The 11,436-nt window shown below is 44.5% G+C and overlaps 1 long non-coding RNA gene across 1 annotated transcript; it reads right to left on the reverse strand.

The window, feature by feature from the left end:
- Nucleotides 1-10,207: 10,207 nt before the first annotated feature.
- On the reverse strand, nt 10,208-11,217 carry LOC142664957 (uncharacterized). Its single transcript, XR_012851424.1, has 2 exons — nt 10,475-11,217; nt 10,208-10,362 (listed from the first exon to the last, which is right to left on the reverse strand). It is a non-coding gene; the product is annotated as an uncharacterized LOC142664957 (long non-coding RNA).
- Nucleotides 11,218-11,436: the final 219 nt, after the last annotated feature.

Consider the following 11,436-nt stretch of genomic DNA (forward strand, 5'->3'; position numbering starts at 1 on the left):
AGTAACAGGCATGGTAATTCAGTCCAGGTGGGTTTTAAATGTCCAAAGTGTGGTTGACATTGATATCGTTTTTCCATTCATACAATATGTATTTCCAGGGTAGGTGCTCTTATTGTGGCAGTCCAATTGCGGTCCTGAGCTGATCCGCAATATGTATCCAACTTAATATTGATATACTCTATCCTGTAATTGGATAAGGCTTTGTGCAGCAAGTAGATACCTCTACAGCCTCTCATCGAGTCTGCACGTTCTGTGGGGTTTACGATGTTGCTTCCGGGTAAGTCAGCTGACGGCCGGGAGTCACATGGTTGAGCGTCACGGATGTGGTGGGCGAGTGTGATTGGCTGGTTTGGAGTATGCCGCCGAAGCCAGGGGGAGGAGTATCTGGTTCATAGTAACTCAGAGTCCCGTAGTGAAACATGCCGCTGACATCTATGCGTGCATGCTTCCGTGTTGTGCAGTAGAATATCTGCTGCTGAAGAAATATCGCTGGCATCCTGGCCAGACTGACCAAGCTACAGACCCCTGATGATAAGTATAGAAACGCGTAGGGTCGGGTTAAGTGAGGGAGCAGTGGCATTGTTGTGTATCCTTAACATCAGGAGATCTAGGTGCGGTTAACTGCAGGCTCCGGTGTGTTTTAGGGTCTAAACCACTGTCACACCAATGTTTAAACGCTGATTCCATGTTTGATATCTCTGTATATACCCAGTCATAGAGGGTTCGCAAACGAATTAGGACTTGGAGTATTTATTTGTTTAATACGTTTTTAAAATACACGGTTGGGCTTTTCACAGTGGTGATTGTACCCCTGTTTTTAGATAGCTATGAAATAAAAATTATACATTTTACTCATTTATCACTTCAGTGAATTTACAATTTTTCATATTTGTGGGAGCACAATATATATCGTTTAAATACAGTGAATTACCATCTGTAAATTTGATAATATTTTTTCAATATATGAAAGCTTAAGAAAATCGCAGAGAAGATAGATTAGGAAGCCTGGGCCTTTAATCATTTAAGCTAGAAGGCAACTCTCTGACTCTTGGGCATCGGGAAACTGGTATGACCATCATGACTCAGGAACCTCAATAACCTCTTTGATTTTCAGCACAGACGGGACAGTAGACAGAGAGTGGAATATGTTTCTTTTAGATTTGCCTTAGAGCTAAACCCAGGGGTTGATTGAGAGAATATTAAATCCTTACCTAAACATGCCCCGTAGAGTATATGAACTTTCAGAAGGGAATCCCCAGGTTGTATACCCGGAGTAGACTTCAAAGCATCAGCTAACTTCTATCCTATAGGGATTTCTGACGCGTGGTACCGTAATTGATAGGCAGAAGAGTAGTAGCAAAAGGTCAGGGCTGGCAGAGTTCATGCTAATACTGGTAAACACACACAGGACAGGGCAGGTAGCGATCAATAAATGTAGTCATAAAACAGTACAAGTCAATCCAAAATAGCAACAAAACACCTTCATAATAACCACAGGAACGGTTCCATACAGTTGGCACTATAGAATCTACTGATTGTAAGCACATATAAATTGTACTGGGAGAACTCCCAATAAAATCCACATCGTAAATGATGACATTCTAGAATAATTCCCATTATGATTTATGCAAAGTGACTGTATTCTTCTTGGTGTGTCGCAAAACGATAATCAAGTTTCTGAGCTTTTAGGAGTGGCACAACACCAGGTTGGGTAGTATAGATAAAAGAATAGAAGCAGAATATCTCATATTTTCCCAGTAGGTTAACAAACAATAGAAAAAAATACCATCCTGATATGATGTAGGAGGTTGGTTAGTTAAAATTGAGGGCACCAAAACATGGTATCTTCAAAATGCCACCACTATAAGTAGAAGATGTCACAACCAGCAGAGATCCATAATAAGAGGAGTTTCTCTTTAATTGTCTTCTCAAAAATAGTACCTAGTGTTTGTTAACCACAACCCCTTAATGACCGCCCACCGTCTTTTGATGGCAACCAGTGCAGGTGCTTAATCTACAGCGACGTCTTTTGGCGCTGTTGTAGAAGAGGCTGATGAGCGCTCCTGTGATCACTCATCCTCTAAGCAGGAACTGTAACTTACAGCTCCTGAACTGAGAGCAACCTCCTGATTACAACTGGGAACGGAAAACATTCCGACCCCAGCGCCTTTCCACGAATGAAGCAACTGGTACCTTTTGTACCAGTGACGCTTCCGTCGATGAAAGACGCTGACCTGCCCAGCCAATCAGCGCCTTTCATAGACGCTGTGTTCAACCCCCTGGAGACCTGCGCAGAAGAGCGCAGGTCACCATGGCTGCCGGACGGCGTGGTAGCGGGAATAAGGTGAGTTTGAATATTTTTTTATTTTTTTAACTGTGTTAGAAGTGTGTGTCTGTATCTGCGGGGGGGGGGGGGGGTTTATCTACAAGGGGGACTTTATCTACACGGGGGGGGGGGGCTTTATCTACGGGGGGGTGTCTATCTACAGGGGGGGCTATATACAGGGGGAGCTATATACAGGGGGACTATATCTACAGGGGGGCTATATCTACAGGGGGTGGGCTATATACAGGGGGACTATATCTACAGGGGGGCTATATACTGGGGTGGGCTATCTACAGGGGGACCATATCTACAGGGGGTGGGCTATATACAGGTGGACTATATCTACAGGGGGTGGGCTATATACAGGGGGACTATATCTACAGGGGGTGGGCTATATACAGGTGGACTATATCTACAGGGGGTGGGCTATATACAGGGGGACTATATCTACAGGGGGGCTATATCCTGGGGTGGGCTATCTACAGGGGACCATATCTACAGGGGGTGGGCTATATACAGGTGGACTATATCTACAGGGGGTGGGCTATATACAGGGGGACTACAGCCCACCCCTGTAGATATAGCCCACCCCAGTAGATATAGCCCCCCTATAGATATAGCCCACCCCTGTAGATATAGCCCACCCCTGTAGATATAGCACACCCCTGTAGATATAGCCCACCCCTGTAGATATAGCCCCCCTGTAGATATAGCCCACCCCTGTAGATATAGCCCACCCCTGTGTATAGCCCAGCCCTGTAGATATGGTCCCCCTTTAGATTTGGACGTGGCGGATGACACAGGTGCAGTAGACACGACTCCAACTAGTAGGCACAGGAACAAGAACACAGTACGGGATACAGGAATGGGTAACAGGGCACGGGTAACAACTGGAACGGTAAACAGTAAGGGACCATTTGAAAGACAGACTTGGGGTATACTAACAATGCTCAGGCAAGGATCATATGGGTTGGGCCCTTCTTATAGTCCAGGAAATCATGTGTGTTGATGATGGTGATTTCCTACATGTGCGTGCGCTGGCCCTTTAAGAGTGGGCACGAGCGTGCGCGCGCACCCTACGGCACAGAGCAGATCGTAGCAGAAGTGAGCGCTGGCGTCTCCTGGGAAGGAGATGGGAACCAGCGCTCACAGATCCATGGCTGCGGGCGCCAGGTGAGTGGACCCGATGGCCCTGGACGCTACAGTATCCCCCCCTCTTACGCCCCCTCTTCTTGGGACTAGAGTGAGAGAGGAACTTCTAAACAAGAGCAGAGGCATCAAGGTTCTCCTCTGGCTCCCAGGACCTCTCCTCAGGACCAAACCCTCTCCAGTCCACCAAATAGAATGTCCTTCCTCCTACCCTCTTGCAGTCCAGGATCTCCCTCACCTCGAACACATCAGAAGAACCGCTGGGAGCAGTTGTGGAACAGGAAGTCTTGCTGTAGCAGTTCAGGACCACTGGTTTCAGGAGGGACACATGAAAGGAGTTGGGGATTCTGAGGGTAGGTGGCAGCCGCAGTTTATAGGAGACAGGGTTAATCTGTTGCCGAATCTCAAAAGACCGAGAAACCTGGGAGCAAACTTGTATGAAGGCACCCTCAAACGAATGTTCCATGAGGACAGCCAGACTTTGGTACCTGGAAGATACTGCGGCGGCTCTCTTCTTGTATCCGCTTTTCGCTTCATGCCCTAGTCTGTTGCCAGATTTACAGGAAGTCCCCAAATGCAGAGTCAGCAGCGGGTACCTGAGAAGTAGTAGACACTGGAAGAGGGACTCTAGGATGTTGACCGTATACAATGTAAAACGGAGTGGAAGTGGTGGACTCGCTTGTGTGGTTGTTGTACGAGAACTTGGCCCATGGAAGAAGCTGTTCCCAGTTATCATGCTGTAAGGAAATGAAGTGATGGAGATAATTCTCCATTATCTGGTTGATCCTCTCGACTTGCCCATTGGACCGGGGGTGATAGGCTGTGGAAAAGTCCAATATCACATCCAGGAGTTTACAGAGAGCCCTCCAGAACCTCGAGGTAAACTGAAACCCCCGATCGGACACAATGTGAAGGGCAAGCCATGCAAGCGGTAGATGTGCTGGATGAAGAGATTCGCCATTCGGGGAACAGAAGGTAGGCCGGTCAGCGGGATAAAATGTGCCATCTTCGAGAACCGGTCCACCACCACCAAGACAGTGTTGCATCCTGCTGAGGGAGGAAGGTCAGTGACAAAGTCCATCACAATGTGCTGCAAGGTGGCATTGGGTATAGGCATAGGTTGATGGAGGCCGACAGGCTTGGAGTTAGTAACCTTGTTAGAAGCACACACCGTGCAAGAAGAGACAAAGTCCACAACATCCTTGGGCAGCGTGGGCCACCAAAAGTGACGAGCAATCAGGTCTCGGGTTTTACGAACACCAGGGTGCCCAGCCAGTTTAGAACTGTGTCCCCATCGGTGAATTCTTCTCCTGCCTGCTAATCGAACAAAAGTCCTCCCCGGAGGGATGTCTCTAACCTGCAAAGGATTGGCAGTGATAATGCAGGACGGGTCTATGATAGTTTGAAGAGTCTCCACCGTGTCATCTGTTTAAAATGACCTGGACACTCCTGTCAGCGGGACGGTAGTGGAGCACAAATTGTAAACGGGTGAAGAACAGCGGCCACTCTGCGTGACAGGGATTTAGTCATTGAGCGGACTGAAGGTAGGTGAGGTTCATGTGGTCGGTGTAGATTAGGATGGGGTGAGCTGCGCCCTCCAGCAGATGGCTCCACTTCTCCAGAGCCAATTTGATGGCCAGTAGCTCCTGATCCCCAACAGAGTAAATGCGCTCTGCAGAAGAAAAAAGTCTCGAGTAGTAGCCACATACTACTGCCTTTCCTTTGGGGCTCCTCTGGAACAGAAGTGCGCCTGCACCAACATAAGAGGTGTCCACCTCCAAAGAAAACTGTATATATACGTCAGGATGATAGAGGATCGAGGCAGAAGTAAAGGCTTTTTTGAGACAAAAAAATGTGGACTCTGCCTCTGGGGTCCACACCTTGGCGTTCACACCGTTCTTGGTAAGGGTGGGAATAGGAGATGTCAGTGATGAGACGTTTGGGATAAACTGCCGGTAGAAATTGGCAAATCCCAGGAAACGCTGTATGGACCTCAGACCTTGAGGACGTGGCCACTCCAGGACAGCTCTCACTTTCTCAGGATCCATCTTGAGACCTTGATCCGATATGATGTAGCCCAGGAAGTGCAGAGAACTTCTCTCAAAGACGCACTTCTCCAGCTTGGAGTATAAATGATTCTCCCTTAATCGTAGTAGAACTTGACGGACATGCCTCCGATGAGTCGTCGGATCTGGGGAGAAAATCAAAATATCATCGAGATAAACAACAACACAGATAAAGAGGAGATCTCGGAAGATATCATTAACGAGTTCCTGAAACACTGTAGGAGCGTTACACAGTCCGAAGGGCATCACTACGTATTCGTAGTGCCCGTCACGGGTGTTAAATGCCGTCTTCCATTCGTCACCCTGGCGGACCGGAGCGGAAGTGAGATGTGGACCAGCGCTCACAGATCCATGGCTGTGGGCGTCAGGAGGTGAGTGGAACCGACAGCCCGCGGCCATAGATGCTACATGTGAGTAAACTCGCTAATATACATTCCCGTCCCCCTTGGTGCTGTTTCTGAGATTTTCATAGATTTTTATAGCGCTGATGAGGAACCGGAGGTCTAGTTGTACAGTCTTCTTTGGTGACGACACGACTCTTCGTCATGTGATCGGCCCCGCTGTACTCTATGTACTCGCTGTACTACTGCTCCTTCAGTATACGGAGCACAGCGCCGCTCTCTGAGAGGTTCCTGTTGTTTCTCCTTTGCTTTATCCAATGCTAAAAACTAATAATGATGTTTTTGGTTTTTTTTAAATGCAAGCCCCTCAGTTGGAGTCACTGGGACCCAACACTAGAATTTCATCTGATTTGACAGATTATGGCACAATTTTCTATGGGGAACTTATGGTGGTTATTTTGATATTCCCATACTGTTTTTTGACACAGACCACCTACCTAAACATTGCTACAGACAAATCCACCTCTTCATGGTAAAGGTATTCTCTAATGTCAGTGCTGTCTTACAGCAGGATAATGCCCCCGCCACACTGCAAAAATCGTTCAGGACTGATGTGAGGAACATGACAAAGAGTTCAAGGTGTTGACCTGGCCTCCATATTCTTAATTCAATCGATCATCTGATAGATGTGCTTGAAAAACAAATCCAATCCATGGAGACCCCTACTCACAACTTACAGGACTTAACCCCTTAATGACGAAGCCTAGGTTGGGCCTTAAGGCTCAGAGCCCATTTGTCTAATCTGACATTATCTAAAGGGAGACATTTCCTCAACCTGTTGCAGGAAAATTTTATGGGCCAGTTTTTGGAAGACCCTACTAGTGGTGAAGCTCTGTTGGATCTGGTCATTTCTAATAATGCAGAGCTTGTTGGGAACGTCAATGTTCGTGAAAACCTCGGTAACAGTGATCACAATATAGTTACATTTTACCTATACTGTAAAAAACAAACACAGGCTGGGAGGGCAAAAACATTTAATTTTAAGAAAGCCAATTTCCCCAGGATGCAGGAGCAATTCAGGATATAGACTGGGAAGAACTAATGTCAAGTAATGGGACAAATGATAAATGGGAGATTTTCAAATCTACTTTGGGTTATTATAGTGCAAAATTTATTCCTATAGGTAACAAGTATAAACGATTAAAATTAAATCCCACATGGCTTACACCTTCTGTGAACGGGGCAATACATGACAAAAAAAGGGCATTTAAAAAATGGTAACAAGTATAAACGATTAAAATTAAATCCCACATGGCTTACACCTTCTGTGAAAGGGGCAATACATGACAAAAAAAGGGCATTTAAAAAATACAAATCTGAGGGTACATCTGAAGCCTTTGTAAAATATAAAGAGCTTAATAAAATCTGTAAAAATGTAATAAAATTAGCAAAAATACAAAATGAAAGGCAGGTGGCCAAGGATAGTAAAACAAATCCCCAAAAATTCTTCAAGTATATAAATGCTAAAAAGCCAAGGTCTGAACATGTAGGACCCCTAGATAGTGGTAATGGGGAGTTGGTCACAGGGGATCAAGAGAAGGCAGAGTTACTAAATGGGTTCTTTAGCTCTGTATATACAACCGAAGAAAGAGCAGCTGATGTAGCCGGTGCCAGTGCTGTTAATATATCAGTTGATATATTGAATTGGATGAATGTAGATATGGTCCAAGCTAAATAAAATAAAATAAATGTGCACAAGGCCCCGGGACCACATGGGTTACACCCTAGACTTCTTAAAGAGCTTAGTTCAGTTATTTCTGTCCCCCTTTTCATAATATTCAGAGAATCTCTAGTGACTGGAATAGTGCCAAGGGACTGGCGTAGGGAAAATGTGGTGCCTATTTTCAAAAAGGACTCTAGGTCTTCCCCGGGTAATTATAGACCAGTAAGCTTAACATCCATCGTGGGGAAAATGTTTGAGGGGCTATTGAGGGACTATATACAGGATTATGTGACAAAAAATAGTATTATAAGTGACAGCCAGCACAGGGGCCGCTGTGGATTTAGTGTTTTTGGACTTTGCAAAGGCATTTGACACTGTCCCCCATAGACGCCTAATGGGTAAATTAAGGACTATAGGTTTAGAAAATATAGTTTGTAATTGGATTGAGAATTGGCTCAAGGACCGTATCCAGAGAGTTGTGGTCAATGATTCCTACTCTGAATGGTCCCCGGTTATAAGTGGTGTACCCCAGGGTTCTGTGCTGGGACCACTATTATTCAACTTATTTATTAATGATATAGAGGATGGGATTAATAGCACTATTTCTATTTTTGCAGATGACACCAAGCTATGTAATATAGTTCAGTCTATGGAAGATGTTCATGAATTGCAAGCGGATTTAAACAAACTAAGTGTTTGGGCGTCCACTTGGCAGATGAAGTTTAATGTAGATAAATGTAAAGTTATGCATCTGGGTACGAACAACCTTCATGCATCATATGTCCTAGGGGGAGCTACACTGGGGGAGTCACTTGTTGAGAAGGATCTGGGTGTACTTGTAAATCATAAACTAAATAACAGCATGCAGTGTCAATCAGCTGCTTCAAAGGCCAGCAGGATATTGTCGTGTATTAAAAGAAGCATGGACTCGCGGGACAGGGATGTAATATTACCACTTTACAAAGCATTAGTGAGGCCTCATCTAGAATATGCAGTTCAGTTCTGGGCTCCAGTTCATAGAAAGGATGCCCTGGAGTTGGAAAAAATACAAAGAAGAGCAACGAAGCTAATTAGGGGCATGGAGAATTTAAGTTATGAGGAAAGATTAAAATAATTAAACCTATTTAGCCTTGAAAAAAGACGACTAAGGGGGGACATGATTAATTTATATAAATATATTAATGGCACATACAAAAAATATGGTGAAATCCTGTTCCATGTAAAACCCCCTCAAAAAACAAGGGGGCACTCCCTCCGTCTGGAGAAAAAAAGGTTCAACCTGCAGAGGCGACAAGCCTTCTTTACTGTGAGAACTGTGAATCTATGGAATAGCCTACCGCAGGAGCTGGTCACTGCAGGGACATTAGATGGCTTTAAAAAATGGTTAGATAATTTCCTAGAACAAAAAAGTATTAGCTCCTATGTGTAGAAATGTTTTCCTTCCCTTTTCCCGTCCCTTGGTTGAACTTGATGGACATGTGTCTTTTTTCAGCCGTACAAACTATGTAACTATGTAACTATGACATGTGTCACTTTATGTGGTAATAACTTTGGAATGCCTTTATTTATCCAAGTGATTCTGAGACTGTTTTCTGGTGACACATTGAACTTTATGTTAGTGGTAAAATTTGGTTGATACATTCAGTGAAAAAACAGAAAAAATTACATAAAATGTGGTGTAAGGCAGATGGTTATACCACACAAAATAGTTATTAATTAACAATTTGTTTTTTTAAATAAAGGACTTAATATTGAAAAAAGGTTTTTTTTACAACTGTTTTTTTTTTTGTCTCACTAGGTGACTTGAAGTCAGGAATCCCTGATCGCTATTCTAATACACTGCACTACATGCGTAGTGCAGTGTAAAAGTGCTGTCAGTTACTCACTGACAGCAAACCTAAGGCAGGACAAACTAGGCTTCCGTAGATGACAAACCCGGAGGCCATTGTTAGGCCTCCTGTTGCCATAACATGATGGAATAGAACGTCAAGGAGCAGGAAGGGGTTAAAGGATCTGCTAACGTCTTGGTGCCAGATACCACAGGACACTTTTAAAGATCTTCTGAAATCCATGTCCCAACGGGTCAGAGCTATTATGGCAGCACGAGGAGGACTACACAAGGCAGGTGGTTTTAATGTTATGCCTGGATGGTGTATATGTTAGTAATTAATTTCTATTCATTTGACACATTGATGGAAATTAGGGTATGTTCACACGCAAACTCAAAAATATCTGAAAATACAGAGCTGTTTTCAAGGTTTTCAGCGTTTTTTACGGCCGTTTTTGTTGCTGTTTTCAATATTGTCTAGGAAAAACGGCTCCAAAAGCGGCCCAAGAAGTGACTTGCACTTCTTTTGTGAACATACCCTAAAAAAGGAGTAACTTTTCTGTGCTTTTTATTTTTACAATATATATCAATCACCCTAAATATTGTAATCTTGGGGCCTACATTGCTCCTATGTAAACATGGGAACGCCACCATTCTCACCAGTTTTAAGGCATAATGTAAGTCTTAGGCCAAAACGTAGTAGTAGTCGAAACGCCAATCCAACCGAGATGGAATATGAAATATCCAAGATAGAAGGCAGTCCCAGGCATAAAATAAGATAAGATAACTTTATTAATCCCCGAAGGGAAATTCCAGTATCACATAAATGGATTCTGGGAAACGGCATCAGGGATCTTTTATTATTAGGTCTCTGTGCAGATTGAGATTCTGGCGTCCAAGGTGAAGATGATGAAAAAGACTAGGTGGTACTGTAGACAAAACAAAAAATAATCAGACCAGACGATAATCACTCAGCAATATACTGGTGCCGAAGCTCCAGCCATGATTTCACAAAAATACTATAGATGTCAGTGATCATACCTGTACTGCTGGTGTTTTTTCTGTACCACAGCTGTTGGTACTTATCTCCTCCTCTTTCTTTGAAAGGCATGGACGCGGCACAAGGGACAGCGTGGATTTGTCGGGATCCAATGTGCAATACAAGGCAGATGGAATATGTGAGAACATGGCAGAACGGTGACTTGCTCTCCAATCTCGTAGTCCTCTAGGCATATAGTGCAGGACTGGATGTCTTCGTTTTCAGTAAAGTTTCGAGATGCGAGTCTATCAATCTGCCTGCCTCTCCTGCCTCGCCGACGTTGTCTTCTCTGCACAGGTCTGCTGTCTGTGGTCTCTGTTGTCGACTGTTGGTTGGGAAGCAGCTGACTGGTGCTTGGTGTTGGCTCCACCAGCCTGTTAGATGTTTGCTGAGGAGATCTGCTTCCTTCTCTGGACGGCTGCAGGTTTGGTAGCGGCTCAATGGTGCTGGGGTCTTGTGTTGGTTCCTCCAGCCTTTCGGATCGCTCCTGAGTAGTTGATGGAGTAGACCCAGGCTGGGATTCTCCAGGAATTCTGAGCTCGGTCTCACTATTAATATGACGGCCACTTGTCGTTTCAGACTGTTCTATTGGCTCAGGTCGTAATGGGGACCGGCTTCTGTCCGCTCCGTCTTGCTGCAACCTACGGCGCGGTGGAACTTGACCACGTCTTCGTCTCCTGTCGGGGACATTGTCATGGTCTTCATCCTGCTCCACACTCTGACGCCTTCTATGTCCAGATCTTAATCTTCCATCAGCAATGCCTAGATGTGAAACAATGTGTATAACATATATTAATTATGTACAGAAAAAATGGGAAAAAAGATCAATACCAGACATTTCCTATGGACTCGCGTGGCCTTCTTTCTAGAGGAAAGCTCCCATGTTTTTCTAATCTTGGACAACCGTTTTGATACTATGAATACATACACAGGTGAGTCACATTATTATAACTACTACTAATAT

The sequence above is a fragment of the Rhinoderma darwinii genome, chromosome 12, assembly GCF_050947455.1.
Source record: "Rhinoderma darwinii isolate aRhiDar2 chromosome 12, aRhiDar2.hap1, whole genome shotgun sequence".
In the NCBI taxonomy this organism is placed as follows: Eukaryota; Metazoa; Chordata; class Amphibia; order Anura; family Rhinodermatidae; genus Rhinoderma; species Rhinoderma darwinii.